The sequence below is a fragment of the Varroa jacobsoni genome, unplaced genomic scaffold, assembly GCF_002532875.2.
Source record: "Varroa jacobsoni isolate VJ856 unplaced genomic scaffold, vjacob_1.0 scaffold_513, whole genome shotgun sequence".
Taxonomy (NCBI): domain Eukaryota; kingdom Metazoa; phylum Arthropoda; class Arachnida; order Mesostigmata; family Varroidae; genus Varroa; species Varroa jacobsoni.
In genome coordinates, this window is record NW_019213415.1 from 39,313 (window position 1) to 46,215 (window position 6,903).

Sequence of the window (6,903 nt, forward strand, 5' to 3'; positions counted from 1 at the left end):
CAGAAAGGCGTGACCTGCTTCCACTTTAGATCCTCAGCCTTCGAGGGCATTTTTATTTCACAACCAAATATAAAAAAGGCGTACCTCGTGGAAGGAGAGACAACTTGCTCTGCATTACTCTAGCTTTATTCACGCTTCATCCGAAACAAATATCCTCAGTCGATAGTAGAGAGGGGCAAACGCACACCGAAATGTTCCAGAGCGAATAGAAAGAACGAATCTAAACTGAATGTATATTCTGTATACTGTGAACATTGACCCTGGCGATGATGTGGCAGGTAGTATTGGATCACGTGCTATTAAATAGACCGTTCTTTTAAAGCTATTAGCGACAGAGCTATCAAGTCGTACGCCTCGTGAAGTGACGAAGGTCTCGCAGCACTGTTAGACACAAGAACGAAGTTGGCCATTAAGAACACTTACCACCTTCGTACTACTGTGCTCATTTTGCTTTCCAAACATTTTATCTATTTACTCAAACCGCTACTTTACGAGAAACCACGTGGTCGATTATGTACCGGTTAAGTAGACATCTGCTTTGCATGCTAAACGAAGAGATTAAAGTAAATGTCTCATACTTTGTGACGTTCATCGATTTGACAAAGTCTTGCAGCTTGAACTTCTACTAGGAAATCTCGCGAAGGAAACATCAAAAAATAAGTTACTAGAAGATTTTCAAATAAAGGTGTGCGTACACTTCTACACATACTCGCATGTTTAGAGATTTCGGCCAATGCATAGGAAATTGAGATGTTGTATTGATTTAATCGCTACTTTTGCTTGTCAACAAAATTTCTTTCATACTATTTTTCTTCTACTGGCCTGTTAGCCTCAAAGAAGCGCTGAATACTTCGAATTTTAGTCATGACTGGCCAAAGCACTTCAATAAAGTTGGGGTTAAAAATGTATCCGATTCATTTTCGAGATGAGGCGCTCATATCTAGTTCATTAATAGAAAAAATGCATCCCTTGAAACGTCCAAAGAAAATAATTTAAAAACGCGTGCTTTTCTAGAAACGTTTTTACCGAATTTACAGGAACAAAAATTTTATAGGGTGAAGCATTTCAAAGATCAAACACAAAATGCAATCAACCAGATAAAGGTAATTATTTAAAAAAAAAAATTGAATGACCATTTATTTCACTTTAAAAAAAACTGTATTTTTAAAACCCAAACAACAAGAGGTTTTCTTCACAGGTAGACTATTAGACAGCCCCCAATCTGAATAATCTGCATAGCGATTTAACAAAGCTGCAACAGTGGTCGGTTTATGAGTTTCTTAGCTAAGTCTTCGTGTCTCGTATTATCAAGCGCTATCTTCTGAGCGCCACGGTACGATTGACTAGTTTTATATGCAGTTACCTTTGACCTCCGAGGTCATATATATAGTGATAGCAAGCTACGTGCCATTTTATTTATATGCGAAATGTATGTACACACTTCATCATCTCAACTCATTATTACATAATACATACAAACATACATATCTGTAACAATGTAGTAAGTCAAAACAATGCCTACGACACTCTCCTGATGATGAGCGGAAATACAATAGATTCAGTGGTCAAGTGTATGAGCTACAACAGTGACAGTCCCAACAGCAGCTATCTTCGTGAAGGAAAACGTTTGTACCGAAGTTTTTTTCATTTGCCTTTAATTATATTATATAAATCCCACTACTGGTGTGCGTAAACTTCACCCGTCGTTATACTGATATTCAAAACAAAACAAAAATGGAAGATGACTGAGTAAACACAGTCTGCAGCTTGCGTCATATTTAACCGCCCATCTGCTTGTCTCGTATCCGTCATGTTGGCTAGCATTGATAGCACTGCTTATCTTAATCTTTGCCTTAATATATATATATATATGTACATATATATTAAGGCAAAGTATATATATAAACTTCACTTAAAAGGGTAGCGCAAAATTCATCAGCGAACACCCGCACACCCCCACCCGTCTACCTACTATTATTACTGTCCAATAGTAAAAATAGAGTAACAGAATTGCTGGCTCTGTCTTGCGCTTTTACTGTACTGTGTAGATCCTATGATATGGACGAACCACAAGCACTTTTCATAGTCACGAGGGATGAATCGTTGGCAGCCGGATGTTTGTTGTTCTGAGGCATCATCGACCCGTTGAAGCCACTGTGCGCCCAGTTTATTGATTTCACTAATGTTGATTAGGAGCCCGCCAATGAAGGGCCCAAAATAAATGATCTGGATGAAGGCGTGTAAAACTTGAGACGATAGCTAACTCGATTCGTTGAAGCTCACAACAGAGTGGATCAGTTGAAGTGAACGCGTAGCTTCCGCCGTCTTTCATTCCGTCCAACGACAATAACAATGAGCTCGCTTGGCCACCAATGGGAAACGCCCAATGCGGTGGCGCCAGCAGCTGACGGTAAAAAGCGCCATATTTAACCCAAAAAAAGGGGTGACTTGACTTCCCGTCGATGACTTAGATAATTTTTACAGCAAAACCAGTGCTCTGTAACACAATTGAGCGGTACAGGGAGAGGTTAATTGCATGCGATGTCGTAACCTGTTTGTATTGGATTAGTATCGCGTTAAAGAAAAATGGTCAATTTTTAGCAGCGTTTGTGAAAGCAAAGTAGATGAGGACCATTGTTTTTTTTAAATACAGCCATCTACATTTTTTTTTATGATTTCCATATCTGAGCCTTTACTTTTGGTGTTCCTCATTTGCTGCCGCTGTGCTCCGCATAAAATAAAGAGCAAACATCAATTAATTAATCAATCAGTTGAAACCACTTGAAAATGCTAATTAAGATGAAAATCTTGATTTATGTTGGAGGTACTCTTGTGGGGCTAAAAAAGTTGCTTAACGGAGAACAATATACTTAAACTATTTCTATATGAGTAGTGATAATATCATAGACAGTAGAGATACATATTTTGAGTAGCTGAAGCATAAAAATTGTTACAAAAATAACGTAAATCACTAATTACTGTATAGTACATCTAACGCTGAGTAGCTAATCTTATATACTTTTAGCTAGGCATCTAAGTACCGATTGCGATCGCTAACTCGTTAGATTACCCCGAAAGTTAGTCAAATTTGTGTTTTTGCTTCAGGCTGTTTTACACAATTCTAATGCGGGAACCACCTTATTTTCTAGACTTTTCAGCGTCAAAATTTATATCAACTGCTAGTTGGCTTAGCGGCGATCACAGGGACCAGGTTTAAAGCTTCTACCTGCGTGCAATTTCCGGCAAACAAAAACCATTAAGCAGAGATGCTAAGACGTGTGTGCAAGATCGACATATGTATATATACAAATAATTTGTTTTTTAGTTCTGTTTTTGTCAAGTTACTGGAAAATTGTCTAGCATTGTCTAATATAAAGTATACGCCACAATAATATAGGCTTGAATTATTGTACAAACAAATAGAATAAGTGTGCCTATTGATAAACTATGTATAGCGGCCCAATATATAGTACAGCTGCGTTATAGATTAAATCAAATACAAAAGCTTTGTGGTTGGTTATGGAATACGGAACTTTAATACCTACGTAGATTTGCAGTTCCAGTGAAGAACAATACATCGGTATTCGTCTGAGATCTTCATTGAGGGTTTCATTTTGGAGACAGTCTACACAAGGCGATTAATGGATCCGTATAACGTTTTTTTAAAAACGTTTACCATTATGTCAGAACCTTTGATGGCTGTCTATCTGCCTGTCAGAAAAGGTATTGCCCCTCAGGTCCTCAACACGATGTTATTCTATTCCTTATGGATGTCCGCATTACTCATGTCAGTAACTAAACAATTTGATATATGGCCGGCCACCAGAAACAAATCACGTTTACTTTTATAGCATTGAGTTAGATCTGACTGGTAATATGGCACAGTAAACAAGCACAGCAAATATATATCCTCGGATTACCGCCTGTTTCGATTGATCTGTATGTTAATAACGGTCCTTATCACACGCTTAGGTAGTGTTCCTAGTTGACACAGAGAGCGTCCCTTCAGTATCGTTTATTTCCTCCAGTCTCTGCCAGCATCCCGCCGAAGTTCCAAAGGATCGCTGTGATGATCCTCATGGGTAACCAGGATGATTCTGTTCTCTGGAGCAGGTTTGTGATGGTGGTGATGCTGCTGTTGAAGCAACCTATGATAATGGTGATGAACCCTTGAAAAAACAAAAAAAAACGTTTCTCATAATAGAAATTAGACAGAAAACACGTCATCGATAAGGAGTTGCGCTCTCCGTTACGCTTATCAAACAAAAGCTCGATTGCTGTACAACGAAATAAAGACCCAAGTCGAGTATCGTTCACGCTATACGCGTACGATTGTGGGTCGTATATATACGCATCTAGACATTATATATATATGCTGTGGATCGGTTGTCAAAAGTGTGCGTACGCGAAGCTCATCGAGCGGCCAGTAATGAATAGTGGTTGTGAGGTTTTAACCGATGCATTATGTGTTTCTTGTTACTTTCTTTCGGCTAAATCGCCTAGTCAGTTCTACTGAGTTGCGTCGTCTAACAGGCTTTATGGGATTTATTTTGTCCCTTATTTTTGGCAATGGCCGACAAACAATGCCTGCACTATTAACAAATCGATCCGTTTCAGAAGTCTATTCAGATCCATAGAATCTGCACACGGATCAGCATATAGGCTTTTATTTTTATTCTGCTCCTGTCCTTATTGAACATCTGTTCAACAACAGTTTATTTAAAATATGCAGCTCCTCTAACAGAAAAACGGGTCTCCCTCAGTCTAGCGTGATCCGAATGACATCTCGATGTATCCAGAATCCTAAACGAGTTTCGGTATTCAGTATGAAACGTTATTTTTGTCCGGGCAGCCGACTGGCCTGCCTTGTTCGTGAGTCATGTCGGCTATCCGAAACGAGCCTCCGAAAACAAGAGCGTAACGGTTTACGATTGAATATTCCAACTTACACTACGTAGGTGAAAATATAAGCACGCACTGTAGGTCTATGTGGTCTCTAATTTTTTTTTTACAAAATACGGAGTGTATGGCGTGTGATGATGGTTAAACTTACGGCACGGGCACGTGAACTGGGACGGGCACAGCTATTGGCTCTGGAACTGGCACAAAATGCTCGCGTTTCTCTGAACTTTCGCATTCAGAACTTGAACCACGAAAAAACTTTTGTCTCTTGGCCCACTTCTTCGCCCATTTTTTCTTTTTGTGTAGAAGGCCTGCGTGGCCTTCTTGCCTGCGTGAAAAATGAATTTGCCACTCTAAATATATTGAAAAAGCTACAAGCGCGAAATATCTATGTGAGTGAAATAAAGTATTAAATAAACCAACTAAAAAAAGGGCACCTTATCTGCTTTTTTTTTCTCACTTTAGACAAACAAAGACATCACAGACCTGGCATTACTGAAGCAGACTTAGGTGTTAAGTACCCACCTGGAATAGGAGGATACTTCAACACTATATCAACAATATATATTATATATTTACATTGTATTTATCAAAGAAAGAGGCAAGAGTGTTAGATCGTTCCATATTGACGTCAAGCGTTGGGTCGCATGCAATTTGAATTCCAGTCATGCTATCTGATTTCTAACTAAAATGTCCGAGTTGAATAAAGCCCATTTGACCGCCTGATACTGCGCCTAATTTTCACAGACAGACGACGCTCATCTTCTCTGAGCTAACCTTCGGCGATTGCAGTTTAATAATAACCCTACATGTAGTCAGCGTTCATCTGATTCTGAAGTGGCCATATCGATCACCTAACGATGATTAGCAAGCTTTGTTACATTATATCAGCTAACTTCGATAATATCCCATATTAGTATATGGTATATAGTATAAATACTGGCACATTGAATTTAAACATAGCGTTATGGATAACGGTCTTTGCAAACTCCCTCGCAAATTATACGATACACTGGAAAAGAGAGATCGAAAATGCATCGTGACTAAGCCGGAGGCAAAAACTTTGCCCCTTTGCCACATCAAACTACGGAAGAGTCTTTAGCATTCTTAAATAATTTAAACACTTGCCTGTATCCGTTGAGAGTTTTCTATTTGCAGTAATATGGAACTTTCAGTACTGTTCACCAGAATAACCTGACAGACCGTAATACCATTACGCGGACTTCGAGGGCAAGCAAACAACGCATGCCTCATCTAAAAGCTTGAGCAAAAATGTTCAAATGCTGCTATATCCATCTCATTGTAACATCACCCTTTGCCCATATCGAACCTTACGCAACCACTTCACGTGAATGCGTAGAAGTTAGTCAATAGCTATATAGAGAAAAACCTCAGTCGATTTTTCCTGTCTTTGTACCAAATCATTTTTGCCTTCTCGATCACGATCGGTTGATAGCCTCTTCTGCTAAAATATAATACTTCCATCCTTTTTTGCGAGACAGGTTCTCTAAAAGTGGCATGATTACGTTCAAAGATAATAGAAATTCAGCTTCTGTCTATCGCTTCTCTTTGCACATTTTTTCGTTTTTTGATAGCTGAGCGTTATCTACCGTTGGAAGGCTGTCTCTTTGATTTCAAAAATGGATACGTTGAGGTGGCAACAGAGCGAAGTTCCAATACGTGCGTCCTTCAGAAGGTTTCCAATGTCAAAGACTGGCGATGCAATCCAGAAGAACTGTACAAAAAAAAAAAAAGGAAGAATTATCCCTTTTAAAACGTGGCTGAACGCGCTCTTCGATCAATTCGTAAGGTCGAGTAGAAAGCATTCTGTAGATTGAAGATGCTATTCTTAAACGTTGCAAGCCATCTTTAAGTAGTATTATAAACTGTAAAAATCTTCTCTTATACCTCACGAATATATCGAGCCGTTGCGGAAGCTTCGTTGACTTATAATACCTGCTATATAATACTTAGTTATCAGCAAGCCAACAGTAGGTAAAA

General features: G+C 38.9%; 1 long non-coding RNA gene across 1 annotated transcript; it reads right to left on the reverse strand.

Annotated features, from left to right (window-relative positions):
• Nucleotides 1-1,113: 1,113 nt before the first annotated feature.
• LOC111261042 (uncharacterized) lies at nt 1,114-6,627 on the reverse strand. The gene is made up of 4 exons (XR_002680728.2): nt 6,513-6,627; nt 5,054-5,230; nt 3,546-4,169; nt 1,114-2,497 (listed from the first exon to the last, which is right to left on the reverse strand). It is a non-coding gene; the product is annotated as an uncharacterized LOC111261042 (long non-coding RNA).
• Between the last annotated feature and the right edge of the window lie 276 nt (nt 6,628-6,903).